This window comes from Numida meleagris, chromosome 1 (assembly GCF_002078875.1).
Source record: "Numida meleagris isolate 19003 breed g44 Domestic line chromosome 1, NumMel1.0, whole genome shotgun sequence".
Classification (NCBI taxonomy): Eukaryota; Metazoa; Chordata; class Aves; order Galliformes; family Numididae; genus Numida; species Numida meleagris.
The window spans coordinates 148,973,915-148,989,185 of NC_034409.1; the positions used below are offsets into that span (position 1 = coordinate 148,973,915).

Here is a 15,271-nt window from a genome sequence, read left to right on the forward strand (position 1 = left end):
TGGTCAGCTATCCTGGTTCTGTCCCCTCCCAGCTCCTTGTGCCCACCACTCTTCCCTCTTTCTATCACGACAGTACAAGAAGCTGAAAAACTGTAATGTCCTTGGCTTTGTACAGCATGGCTCAATATCCAAAATTTCCTTTTTTTGTTCTTGACATTGTTGTATTTTTTCTCCTAAAGCTGAAGCTAGCATCATACTAGACACTATGAAGGAAAAATCAACTTTATCTCAGCTGAAACCAGGATATTCCTTTTTGGAAGGATTAAAACCCAATAAAAATCTTTTTCCCATGCCTCTGCTTTACTGATGTGATCTGGGCAAATTATAAATGAAATGATACTGCATCTGAGATATCTACCTAGGAAGATGTCTATTCTGGCATCTGTATGAGTTACATTGTCACTGGAAGAAATCAGTTCTCCATTTTTGTTTGTCATTAAGCCCAAAGAGAACAAAAGCTCAGGTTAGAATTATAATTTACATCACAATGAAATATTCATGTACCTTACAAGAAAAAAGAGCTAAAGAAATGCTTTCCTCTCTGAATTTTCTGCAACCAGATAGTTTTATTTAATAAATGTTATTTTTTTTTGCGTGTGATTACTACACTAAATATTGGATTGGCATCACTTTGTGCAGTATTTTTAATTGCTATTAAAAATGTTGGTTTATTATATTGATCTATTAAATTCTGTTATATATCTACAAAGTTCCAAGATTTTAACAATAGATATTGTAATACTGTAACTTTCAGAAAACCCAAAGGAGATAAGAAACTGAAGTTATTCTAATTTTCTTTTGAATAATTTCACCAATTGAGATTGTATAGCAGTTCGGAAATGTTACATCTCTTCAGGGAGTATTTCTGTTTTCCACATAGATATTTTGATGAGCTTTCATTGGTTTGTATTCAAACACAATCAACCTTTGTCTTTTTGATTTTGCTCTCACATTGGAAAATGATACTTAACTAATCAGTGACATCAGTGTTTTACAGTCATGTCACATTCATGTTAATTTGGGAATGTTACTAATTATTCTTTCTACATCTTTATTTTACACCTATGGAAGCAATAAAACTTGTGACTCATGTCTTCTAATCACTGCTTAGCTACACACTGTAGTGCCCTCTCTCTTAAACTAACATGATTAGGTACTGACACAGCAGAAATGTGAGACAAAGGTAAATAAACTCAGTTAGGTTACTGCAGAGTAAAAAGTCTTTGTGCTGACTCCTTGTATTTATAAACCTGTATCCCTCTATTGGTTAATAAGGTAGACTTTCGAAAAGATGCGAGTGTTTTCTCAAATAATAGCCATAGGCTTAGGCAACATTCAATTGACAGGACTAAGTTGCTGATGATTTTCATGGAAAAACAGACTAAAAAATTGTATCAATTAATAAACTCATTATTGAACTTGTTTTTCTAGCCATCTAGAATTGAATCATCCAGATTCTGATGGTTAAAAATACTTTTATCAAACATGATCCCCCTTCTTCCACTGTGTTTGCACAGAGTTGACTGTTTAGGATTCCACTTATTTTACTATGTTCCATAGAAAAATGAATTCAAGTAAATATTGGGAAGAAAAGGGTTAGTAATACTAAAGATAACCTTTGGCTTAAAAGCCAGGCTAGAATCTTAAAAAAGATTTATAACAATTAGATTAGAAATTAGAATCTAAAATATCATTTTATAAGAAATATAGAGAGTAAAAATAAGTGTTCTTGCTTTTAAGACTGAGCTTTGAACTATCTGTATAACAGTAAGGCTGGTGTTCTGCAGACCTCTATATGAAAGTTCTTGATCAAAGGGGCTTATGAGTTGACAGAGAATATAACTGAACTTACTCCCCCTGGTTTGTTTACCTACTTATATTAAGGTCATGGATATATCTAAAATATTCTATTCTGATGATCTAATACCAACATAAACTCTTCTGTGCTTTTATGAACTATAAACCATTGAAGAACTACCAGGATTTAGTTTATACAAAGATTAAATGAGATTCAAGTGAAAAAAGGACAAGTGCTCAGACAATATTGACAGAATTTGTGAAAGCCAAAGGATAGTCTTAAGATTTGATTTTTAGAAATAGCAAGTGTAAATTGTTGTCATGACTGCAAATATTCTGTGTTTCAGAATATTTTGCAAATATGTATATCGTGCAAATATGTTGCAAATGTTTGAATTTTGCAAAATGCATAATGAGAAAAAATGATAATAGCTTAACTTAGCTTTTAGGAATTAACAGTTGGAGTTGTCAGATAGCATAACTATATATATAAAAAAAATTAAAAATGAAATAACAAAATGTAAAACTAACATGAACACCCACTCCTAACAATAAAATCAAAAATCAACAGAATTTTTCTATCACTACTATGTGTTCCCCTGAGCTTCACCACATAGGGAAAAAAATCACATAAAAAGAGATTATCTGAAATCAAGAGATACTGCATTTCATTATTTTAATAACCCTGTCAAAAAGTCTCCCAGTAACATTAGCTGCTCAGTGAATTACAGTGGAAAATGTTTGCTGATTTGAAACCAGTTCTTTTTCATTTTTGTTTCAGGCTTGACATTTTTTTCCTCATGTTTTAACATTACTTTAATTTTCAAGCTATTTTTTAATTATTTCTAAAATTGATTAATTCAGGTTTCACTTAATCAAAAGCATTCCTTGAAGTTTAAAGCACAGCTTGAATTCTTGGTGCTTTGTTCTCTAGCAGCTTCTATAAGCCTGAACTTTCATACCTGAAAGAAGAGAGAGTTTGTCATAAGGATACTCTGTTTTTTTTCCTGTCGTTAAGTTGTGCTTGGTTAATTTAGACAACTCTTAGACACTGGAGTATAATGAACCAAAATGACAACCAAAAAAACACAGTGCTGTAAACTCGTAAGGTTTTCGTAAATAGCATAAGCAACAATTCAGTCTTTTACTTCTATCTAGTGAATGGGCTGTGAATGCCTAGAATGACAAGTGTTTCACATTTTCTCCCCATTAGATTTCTACCATGATATATGAGATGAAAATATAATTCACATCTTATTACGCCTGTGGGAAAAGAAAGTAATTACATGCATTTTCATCAAACCTATCAAGTAAGTAGAAACGAAAGACATTTATTTCTAGCACAAGAAAGTTCTGCTCTAAAACTAAGCAATAATCATAACTGTTTGTATTTCTGTGTCTTTTCTTTAAAGGCAACAGGGAAAAAGTTTCACTTTAAAGCCAGGAAGAAGACAGTATTCTAGTGACTTAGCCTACAACTTGCTGACAATTTTAGTTTACATCAGGTATTTGCCTTTAATTATCATTTTGGGAATAAGATGCATGATAGTTATCGTCTGTTCAGTGACACAACTTCCCAAAGATTTGGGGAGAAATAACACTTTTCTGCTCAGGTTCTTTCCCAGCCTTTCTGTGTGGGGATGCACACTACAGCAATAAATGCCTACCCTGCCTTCACTCTGAGACAACTGGAAGATGTCTAGCTGTTTTCTTATGTCACAGTGTTTAAACTCTGCCACAGGAAGGGCTTATGAGCTTCAGCTGGGTACGAAGTGGTTACTCTTATGTGGTTGCTGGAGACAGTGGAGCACAGGACTTGTTTGTGTCTGCCTTCAAAAAATAACCCCTCAAATGTCACAGGACATATTTTCAGTGCCTAAATGCCTAAATTTTTTTTTTAACAGACAACCTATAAGTATATTGGAGGCAAGTGGAGGGTGTCCACGTGTCACAAAATTCCAAAGTTTAAATCCAAGCTATCAACTTTATTAAATGTAAACTGTTAATTTAAAAAAAACCCAGCAAACAACAACAACAACAACAACAACAACAACAAAAAACAACAAAAAAAACCTGTCATTTCCTAGACTTACAGATCTTCACGGAACTATAATATTGTTGTAAATTCATTTCAGCAGCAACCTAAAATTGTTACCTAACATAGGCAAAATGGCAAAATATTGTCTCCAGTCTGTCTCTTTTTTGCAAGAAAATAATTTGTCTTTTAATCAGAAGTATACATTCACTGGGAATGAGAAAACCAGGAAAAGGAAAATTTTATGTTACAGGTAGGCAATTTCATTTGACATCAAGTCTGTGCTGTGTACAACCACTGATTATGATCACTGATACATAGATTAAACTATTCATGACTTTTTCTCAGTGCTTATTGATTTGGCTTGCTGTCTGGTTTTTCTGTCTCTATCACATGTTCTTCTAACATTATTGTTAGTTATTATAATCAGGCAATTTCATTGGTAACATCCCAAATTTAATATAATTTAACTCAGTATGAGTAAAACTATCCCTTTGTAGTCTTTTTCAGAAACTGTTATAATACCCTCACTCTAATTTTTCAGTTTTTTTTTTTTAATGTTTTGGATTGTAATGGTAACAGTAATAATGGTAATAGAAATCAGAAACGCCTATGTTTAGACTTCTAAAAGTAGACACTTGAGAGTGTATTTAATCTATTTCATTTTAAATGCTTATTTAAGAATAAGATTGATCTTTCTCTGGAAATGCTTATTTATCTGCAAAGAAAAAGATGATTAATCAAATACTACACTTTTAAGGCTAAAGTGAAATCAAATTATGAATTTTTTGAAGACCAGTTCTCCAAACTGAACCTTGCTATGAGATACAACTATTGAACTAGAGGTGTATCAGCCTTTCACAAATAGATTTCATGTGCATCACCTTCTACATAGATGTAATATTTTCCACTAAGACTGTCTCAGAAAAGGGAATGTTATCAGCTCAGATCAGTTCTTTGGTCTGCACAGTAATTCTGTAGATATATGACATGGTGAATTTTGATGCCAATGTTCATGTTTATTATTTGTAATCTTTGTTTTAATTAATTATTTTAAATCCTTAAAAGTTGTGGGTTTTTTTTTTTTTTTTTTTTGCTTTGTATTAGGTGTAATTTGCTGTGATAACACTGCAATAAACACTTTAGAAGTTTCTGAAGGTGGATACATTTTGGTGATAATCATAAGTATTGTTTGCATAATTTAATTTCATTCACAAGTCTTAGGATTCATAATTTGTATTTTCTCTATGATCAGTTTTATTTTATTTTTAAAATTTCCCCCTCTGCTCAGTGTGATACAGCGTTCAAAATGTATGTCTCAACTTTGTTCCCATAACATTTTGTCAAATATTCTGGAGTATGCATGTCAGAAACCAATAATAACCATTCTCAGTGTTCAGCTGAACATGAGCCAGTGGTGTGTCCAGGTGGCCAAGAAGGCCAATGGCATCCTGGCTTGTATCAGGAACAGCGTTGCCAGCAGGAGCAGGGAAGTATTTGTCCCTCTGTACTCAGCCCTGGTGAGGCCACACCTCGAGTACTGTGTCCAGTTTTGGGCCCCTCACTGCAAGAAAGACACTGCGGCCCTGGAGCGCGTTCAGAGGAGGGCGACGAAGCTGGTGAGGGGTCTGGATCACAGGCCTCATGAGGAGCGGCTGAGGGAGCTGGGATTGTTCAGTCTGGAGAAGAGGAGGCTCAGGGGAGACCTCATCGCTCTCTACAACTACCTGAATGGAGGCTGTGGTGATGTGGGGGGTCAGCCTCTTCTCCCAGGCCTTAGAGGGAATGGCCTCAAGTTGCGCCTGGGCAAATTCAGGTTGGATGTTAGGAAAACATTCTCCGAGAGAGTGGTCAGGTGCTGGAACAGGCTGCCCAGGCGGATGGTGAAGTCACCGTCCCTGGAGGTGTTCAAGAACTTTTAGGTGTTTTACTGAGAGACATGGTTTAGTGAGAACTATTAGTGAGAGGTGGACAGTTGGTCTAGATGATCTTGGAGGTCTTTTCCAACGTTGGTAACTGTATGATTCTATGATTCTATAATATTAGAAGCATGAATCTAATCTAAAGCACCTTGGCATATGACGGTGTGCTCATGACAGTGTGACATGAGAAAGCGTGTATTAATTATCTTAAGGTTCTACTTAGCTTTAAAGATGAAGCTAACAGGCTGGATAAAACACTCCCACCCCTTGTCTTCACTGTTCCAAATTGAAAAGAAGTTAACAGAGTCTAGATTTATGCCAGCCAGTGTCTTCATGTCATGCTGTTAATTCACTACATAATTAGTTTATTCTATTTAGAATACAGTCTTCTGGAGCACTGAAACACTTAAATGGGTTAGCAAGTCGCTTACATTTACTCAGGTTAATTAGATCTTAAATGACACCAAACCAACCAGATCTAGTCAGGTTTCAGCTACTGACATTTTAGTATAACTGATCCAGGAAAAAAAAAAAAGTCTATAGAATCATAGAATTGCTGAGTTTGGAAAAGACCTTCAAGATGACCAAGTCCAACAGCAGCCTAACCCTACCCTAACTCTAACAACCCACCACTAAATCATGTCCCTGAGCACCACGTCCAAATGGTTTTTAAACACATTCAGGGATGGTGACTCAACCATCTCCCTGGGGAGCCTGTTCCAGTGCTACCTCAATGTCATTAACTGTAGTAGAAAAAAAAAGGCTAAATTATCACACACAAATAATACAGCAAGTCAAATAAAAAGATGATACTTACTACAAATCTACAAATTACTGAAAGAGTTCTCTGTTGGTCTCATAACAGCTCTCAGAGCTTTTCTGTTTCCGTTATATCAAAATACCATATTTTGTTCAGTCTTGACATGGATGAAGGAATCTTTTAGTGGACTGGAAATATCACCTCATGAAAGCATTAAAATTCTGTGTAGGAACTTCCTCATCATCCATAGAATCTAAAGAAAATAATAATTCCTTCTCTCTCTCTCATTTACTGCCGTATCAAATACATAATGATACTTACCAACTTTTGTTTTCTTTTGAGTCATGAAAGCTGCTGTGGACAGAAAAATGGAATTCAGAATCAGATGGACTGCCTCATTTAAAATAATTTTATTAATGAAGTTTAAAATATTAAAGTATATAATTAAAAACTTTCCGAGGTCATGAATATGTTTAGAAAAAGATTTGCTTCAATTCATGAAATAGCTTACAATCTATCAAGAAAAGTTATTTTTTTCTTTAACATAATGTAAGCAATTAGCCAAATCTGCCAGTGCTACAGTAAATGTAACTTAACGCCTCTCCGTATAAGATTCCATTGAGACAAAACATAGGTTACTGCTAGAATGTTGCTGTAATTCAGTTTTCAGCATACACAATGAATAGCCATACCCATTTGAATAATGAGATGAAAATAATATTTGCATATATTTCTGAATTCGACACCATTATTTTGTCAGTATTTAGGTTCATCTTGTTTCAAATATTTTTTTTTAAAAGCACAATAAATATAATTCACATATTTCCAAAGGAACAGTACCTTTTATTACTTCAAAATCAAAAACATAGAACATAAAGTAACCAAACTCATGTGAATCCACATAAAGAAGGATATGCCAACAAAATAGGAAGTGGGGAAATCTTCTCCCTTTTTTTTCTGTGAAGTAGCATCAATGAGTACTTCTCTCGAGGGCCTGTACGCTAACACATGCAGCAAAGGGAACAAGCAGAAGGAATCCCCAAGTCTGCCATGACGCTGAACCTTGAGGTGTGGGTGAGAGGAGCAGATTCCGTCCCACTGTAACAGTGGAACAAGTCTGAGACCTCCTCACGAAACTGAATGTATGGAAGTCCATAGGGCCAGATGATATGCATCCCAGGGTCCTGAGAGAGATGGCTGATGTGGTCGCCGAGCCGCTCTCCATCATATTTGAAAAATCATGGCTGTCCTGTGAAGTCCCTGGTGACTAGAAAAAAAGAAACATTACTCCCACTTTAAGAAAGGGAGAAAGGATGATCCAGGGAACTACAGGATAGTGAGCCTCACCTCTGTGCCTGGGAAGATCATGGAGCACATCCTCCTAGATGACATGTTAAGGCACATACAAGACAAAGAGGGGATCTGAGACAGCCAGCATGGCTTCACCAAGGGCAAATCTTGCCTGACCAATATACACAGATCTTTTTCATTTCATAGAACCACAGAATGGTTGAGGTTGGAAGAGACCTCTGGAGATCATCTAGTCCAACCTCCATGCTCAAGTAGGGTCCCATAGGACACACTACCCAGGATTGTGTATAGACTGCTTTTGAATGCTAAGGAGATAGACTACTCAACCTTTCTGGGCAACCTGTTCCAGTGCTCAGCCAGCCTCACAGTAAAGTTTTTTTTTCCTTGTGCTCACTGAAACTTCTTGTGTTTCTGTTTGTGAACATCTTCCCTTGTCATAATCCCACACACCACTTGGGAAGATTCTGGCCCCATCATCTTGACGCTCTGCCTTCAGATACTTATTCACATTGATTAAAATCTCCCCTGAGCTTTCTCTTCTTCAGGCTGAAGAGGCCCAGCTTCCTCAGCCTTTCTTCAAAAGAGAGATGCTCCAGTCCCTAAACCATTTTAGTAGTCTTTTGCTGGACTCACTCACACCAGGACCTCTACATCTTTCTTGTACTGTGGATCCCAGAACTGGACACAGTACTCCAGGTGAGCCCTCCCTTGATCTGGCAGTGTTCTTCCTAATGCAGCCCAGGATACCACTGGCACACTGCTGGCTCATGCTCAGCTTGATGTCTGCCAGGATCCCCAGGTATTTCTCTGCAGAGCTACTTTCCAGAAGATCAGCCCCCAGTCTGTACTGGTGCATGGGGTTTTTCCTTCTCAGTTGCAGGACGCTGTACTTGCCTTTGTTGAATTTCAGAATGTTGCTCTCTGCTCAACAGTTCAGACTGTTCAGATCCTTCTAAAGGCAGCACAGCACTCTGGGGTATCAGCTACTCCTCCCAGTTTTATATCATTAGCAAACTTGAGGAGAAACTCTCTCTCTTCATCCAAATAATTGATGAATACCTTGAACAGTACTGGACTCAGTATTGAACTCTGGGGGACACAGCTATCTACAGGCCTCCAATTAGTTTCTTTGCCACTGATCACAACCCTCTGAAATCTGCCATTCAGACAGTTTTCAAACCACATTATGGTACACTCAACCAGCCCACACTTCATGAGATTGCTGGTAAATCAAATACAATGTATTTGATTTAAGTACCCAAAATTTAGGATACTCTTTAGGAAAATGCAAAAATAAATAGTTACCTTGAAAATAAACATGTAAGTTCCCTAATATGATCAAATTGGTGTGATTCATTAGAGAAAGTATCTAACTAGATGCAAGATCTATACTGCCAGAAACAGGAAGATTTCTACATCCCTGGGTGCACAGTTTGATCTACTGCTGAGAAACTCAGAAAAAAAAGTCAGTTCCTTATTCACTGAAAAGACTTGATCAGATGGAAGCTCACATGATCTATTGAATGGGTATGAAGCAGCACTGACTTTGTTAGAAAAAGGTTAAGGGCAGTTTTGACTAATTAAGCACTGTTGCTTAATAAACAAACAAACACATGAGTAAACAAAACCTACTGCAACAAAAAAGAAACCAAACCCAAGTAGCTCATTAAACACCATATTTTCTACACCTCTGGGTAGACTAAGGATGATATTATAGATATGAGAAGATATTGATTTTTGCTGTGTACCATAAGCAGTACATTAGGCTGTTATAAATCTATACTTTGATGTGGGTTGCCGGAAAAAAAAATATTTTTTCCTGATAACTCTGAATTCATTTCTGTTTTCATTCTCCCGCTTTACCTTCTTTAGTGTGTCTGTGGACAGGTACATGCTATTAAACATGTATGTTATTCATCTTTCATAGGAAAATAAGTTATTGAATATAAGCACTCAAACTGGTCTCACTTTCTTGCTCAGTTGTGTTTCTACTTACAGGACAATGGAATTGAATTAGGAAAGATGTTCTCTCATAATGGTTTGCATGCACATTGTGCTGGGCGGTCCTAGGCACAAAGAAGTCTAACCTGTGGGAGGTAAGAGTGTGAATCTCTTATAATTGATGATTCTCCAGAACTAAAATCATCATTTTCCTCCAAAAATGTTTTGTATTTGCTGGGATATGTCAGCACTCCCACAAGACACTGGAGTATTCTTCCTGATTCACCGTCAGACTTAAAAGATATAATCTGAGCTTTGTTACAAGTGCTATGTAAAGCACTTTATCACATTTCTTCATCATTATTCTATATTTTGATACTCTATACTGATTCACAGTGCAGACAACACAAGCTGTAATTTTACTTTAGTACTTTTGTTGAGCCTGACCATATATCCAGGAACACTCATATGAAAATGGCTTTTGCCTGTCTTTGCTCAGTTGTGAGCTAGGATTGTCCTGGTTTTGACTGGGATACAGTTAATCTTCTTCACAGTATCTGGCACAGTGTCACGTTTTGGACTTCAGAGGAAAGTAATGTTGATAACGAAACAATGTTTTAGTTGATGCTGAGCATCAATTTTCTGCTTATTTTGCTACCCTACTAGTGAGAGGGTTGTAGGTGCACAAGAAGCTGGGAGGGGACAGGATTAGTACAGCTGACCCAAACTGACTAAATAAATATTCCATGTCATGTGATACTGTGTTCAACAATAAAACTGGCAGAGCTGGCTCAGCAGGGCCACCATTACTCAGGGGCTGGCTGAGCATAAGTCAGCTGAATTGTGCATCACTTGTTTTGTGCTTTTTTTAAAATTTGTTTCTTTCCCTCCCTTGTCTTTCCTATTAAACTGTCTTTATCTCAATCCATGAGTTCTGTTTTTTCCTGATTTTCTGCCCCATGTCACTGTGAGGATGAATGGCGGCATGATGATTAGCTGCCTGCTGGGTTGAACTACAGCAAATACATGAATGTCAGCAGTTACAATTTTTTCCTCATGGAGGATTTCAATTACACATCTTTGCTTTATATGCACTTCCATGCCAGATACCATTTTAGAAGACTGACCCTCTTCTGCCATCTGTCACAGGGCACCAAAATGCTGTTTCTACCAATGTACTAGTGGCTGGAATGTTCAACCTCTACTCCCATACTAACAACATCCGCCTCTGAAGACGTGAGCCAACGTAATAATATAGGAGCATTACTTTCGTGGAAGCCCTCATGTGTATGAATATATATATATAAATATATATATATAGTATATGATATTATATATAGTTATAATATCATATGGTTATGATATTATATATCATATAATGCATGATTTGTGATCTGAGTCTTTAATGAGATCAACAGAATGACTCCCAACATCTGCAGCATCCAGCTACATTTGACACTCTTGCCAGAAAACAGCATTCATTTCAATATCATTGTCCTATGACTATGAAAACACTTGGAATGTGCAGACAATATGTACAACTACATATCTGTTTTATCATTTCTCCTTCTACAGAGATCCCATGTATCTGGTGTTGACCAAAATATTGTAGCACAAGGATTCTGATTAAGTGGACTAATTACTTTCATAGCAGACATCGAGAAGCAAACTTTCAAATCATTACTGTTGAGATGGATGTGCATAATTAAAAGACAAAAGAATGCCTTTAGAGTCAGCATATTAAATATCATACAGCAAGTGCATAGATCAGGGATGCAGTTTTATTCAGAAAGTTACAAACAAGACAGGCCTATAAGGGAGATAATATTAACAGTGATGTATTTAAAGTCTCAGCAACTACACTTTGAAAAAAAACTGCTGGAATATTAAAGTCTGCTCTTCTATCACCAGATCATGAAAAAGTTAATATTTTATTCTATAAAGATGAATCGGCAAAGACTATTTATTTGATTGAGAGCAACTGTCTATGCTGCAAATTTATTGTAAAGATGAAGCTAGTGGAAAAACAATAAGAAGTGTCTTCCCTAATAAATCATAGATAGAAACATATTCTGGTAAGCAGACATTTAGCTAGATTGATAGACAGTCAGAAATTAGATGCATCTTGATTAGGTATGTATATGATAACTGACTAATTGATAATTGCCCTAATCTCACCATAATAAAAGAAATAATTGGTACTGAAGTCATTCCTATGGTATTTGATCACATTATCCAGTTTTCAAAATCAACATTATATCCCAAGATTCTGGTCCCCATATCTTTTCAAGTTAAAGGTCCTATCCGAGATACACTTAGGTTTTCTACCAGTAGAAGCAAAGACATAGTGTGAGGAGAAAGGGAAGATAATGATGAGGGACAGAAGTTCTTTTGAGAGATTCACAGAGGAACTGGAATTTGGAGGTATTAACACACATGTAGATTTGAAAGCCTCAGAGATATCACAGAATCCTAATTCACACATAAAGTTGTTGATTTTTAATTAATAGGACTTATAGTTGTGTCTTGAGCATACTGTGTATGTAATGTCATGGTAAATCTGTGAGATATAGGTAGTGTACAGAACATTAGGAGCCTCTACGTTACTTTCATTAAGTAGGTATCATTTTTCTCAATTTATCCATATTTATTGTTGTTGTAGTTGTTGTTCATGGTTGAGAAAATAACTCCATGCCCCAAAAAAAGAGGAAGTAAGAGACTGGTGTTATGCAGATGAGCACTGGTACAAAAATTGGAGATGCTTTAACAGTTCAATGAAAGATGAATGACTGTATATCAAGTTTTAATGAATACCTGATTCAGGAGTTATATGAAAACAGCATGTGTAGAATTTAGAACAAAGAATTGTCTCCATTAGTAATAAAATATCAGCTGCTCAGGAATGAGACATGACATCTCATACTCATCAGAACACAATACTGTCAACATGGACATGAAATCTTCTGTTTTTCAATTCCATTACTATAAAACTTTACATTCCAGTTGAGTAATAAAACCATACTTGTTTGAAAAATCTGACCTATACCTCATCGTAAATCTGCTGCTTGTGTAGGTCTCAGTGTAACAGAATATGTAATAAAAGTTTTAAGTACTTTTGGAATTGTTGTGATATCCACAGTGAGAAAAACATTGATAACAGATGAAAGCCTATTCTCTGAGCAACAGAGATGGATCTATTTCCGCTGCTCTAAGAGAGAACAAGGCTTTCATTAACTTGAGACAGAACTTTACCTCTGAAATATTCAGTACAATTCAACTATTTAGCTAACTCATCTTTACAACAATAGAGCAAAAACTGGGGAAAGAACCATCTGTTTATGGAAGTCTGAATATCTGGAAACATTTTTTAATATGTGCCAATATTTTCACTTTAATATTGTTTTTGATTTATAATGAAAATTATGTTACTCACATGTAAACTGCAATTATGTAATTACTAAGCAGTGAGGAAGAAGACTTGCTTGGACAGGTACACTCTTTGCTGAGTAAGGAGCTGGCTGGAGGGCCGGGCCCAGAGAGTGGTGGTGAATGGAGTTTTAACTGGTGACCAGCTGGTGACCGGTCACAAGTGGTGTTCCCCAGGGGTCGGTGCTGGGGCCTGTCCAATGTCTTTATTGATGACCTGGATGAGGGCATTGAGAGCACCCTCAGTAAGTTTGCAGACGACACCAAGCTGGCAGGAAGTGTCGATCTGCCTGGGGGTAGAGAGGCCCTACAGAGAGATCTGGACAGGCTGGATCGTTGGGCTGAAGCCAATGGGATGAGGTTCAACAAGACCAAGTGCCGGGTCCTGCACTTTGGCCACAACAGGCCATGCTACAGGCTTGGGGCAGAGTGGCTGGAAGGTTGTGTGGAGGAAACGGACCTGGGGGTGTTGGCTGATGCCAGTAGCCAATGTCTGCTGCTTTGGAGCCAGCACAACCGGAGCCATGGCAACAAATCCCGCGGTACAAGGGGGGTTCGGCAGTTTTCCTTTCCTTGGGGAAACCCAGGAGAGGAGAGCAACCCGGCAGCAGCCGCCAGCTCTCGTGGGAGAGCCTGACGTGGTGTGGGTGTCACCAAGGCAATGGCGACCGCAGCCACGCCTTTATGCAAAGCCTCGGGGAGGCTCCAGGCACAGAGAGGAGGAGTTGGTGTGCGCGTGTCACGTGGGCTGTTCCAATGCGGGGGAAACAATAAGTTGCCTGGTCACGTGGCTACACCACGAGGAGGCATCAGCCCGGTAAGTGTGGGGCAGTGGGCTGGGCTGCGTCTGTCCTACACAAGCAGGAGTGTGTGTTCTGGAGCTACTGTGGGCTGTTTAAATACGGAGCAACCGTTTTCCACCCATTCACGTGACTGCATAGTGAAGAGGCTGTTATCTCACTGTTCAGCAAGTGCTAAGTGCAGGGGCACCTGTTAACAGGCTAGTAATGCAGCAAGGGCAGAGCCAGTGCTGCTGGCAACAGAGCAGATCAGTCACCCCCCATTAAGGCTGCCCTAGGTAGTGCTAGTGAGTCTGCTGGTTTGCCCTGGCTGCACCCCGGTGGAAGGCTGTTGCCAGGAAAAATGTGCAGACCCAGGGTTCCCATGCACAAATAAAAGGAAGGCTGCTGCCAAGAAAAATGTGGAGACTCAGATGCAGGTCCCACAGCAACACACTAGTGTGCAGGTCTCTGACTCCAGTGAGTGCCAGAGCCTGGCCCTTGCAGTGCAGGGTGATGGAGGCAGCACTTGTGTTAGATGCAATCAGTTGAATGATTTACTGAGCCTACTGGTTGGCCTGAAGGAGGAGGTGGAGAGGCTGAGAAGCATTAGGGAGTGTGAGAGGGAGATTGATTGGTGGTGCCAATCCCTACCAGCCCTGAGACCTAGGCAGCCAGCTGAGGCTCTGCGTGAAGTACATCACTCCCTACCACCTTGCAAACAGTTAATGGGGGGGACCAGCAGGCAGACAATGTGCCTGCTACAGTGAACCCCCTGTCCTCTCCTCCCCCTAACAGCAATGGTGATGAACTGGGAGACAGGGGGGCAGAGGCAAAAGGTCCCTGTTCGGTGATGCAGGCGCACCCACCCGGCAATTTCTGTACCTCCCCAGCTGCCCCTGCAGAACAGGTACAGTGCTCTGCGGGGACAGCTGGACAATGGTGGGGATGATGGTTCTTTCCACATGGAGGTGTCACCAAAGTCTAGCTGGACTACCCTTAGCATTAAAACCTCCTCAGCAAAGAAAAAAAGATTGGTCATTGTCATTGGTGACTCACTGCTGAAGGGAGCAGAAGACCCAATGTGTAGACCAGATCCACTACACAGGGAGTCTGCTACAGGCCACCCAACCAGGATGAGGAGGTGGATAAGATACTTTATAGACAGCTGGGTGAGGTCTCTACCCGTTGTTCTTGTGGGAGACTTAAAACTTCCCAGACATCTGCTGGAATTATAATATAGCAGAAAGGGAACAGTCCCGGAGGTTCCTGGAGTGTGTGGGAGATAACTTCCTGACAC

The 15,271-nt window shown here is 38.6% G+C and overlaps 1 long non-coding RNA gene across 3 annotated transcripts in view; it reads left to right on the top strand.

Moving 5' to 3' along the window:
* LOC110408215 overlaps positions 1 to 15,271 on the top strand; it is a 32,508-nt gene that overhangs the window by 5,072 nt on the left and 12,165 nt on the right. The window contains exons 5-8 of one of the 3 annotated variants that reach the window (XR_002444222.1): positions 3,011 to 3,107; positions 3,210 to 3,302; positions 9,824 to 9,921; positions 10,916 to 11,045. This is a non-coding gene — a long non-coding RNA (uncharacterized LOC110408215). Of the gene's footprint in view, positions 1 to 3,010; positions 3,108 to 3,209; positions 3,303 to 3,410; positions 4,882 to 9,823; positions 9,922 to 10,915; positions 11,046 to 15,271 lie in introns of those variants that run through there. The other 2 variants (XR_002444223.1, XR_002444224.1) reach the window with 2 other exon arrangements.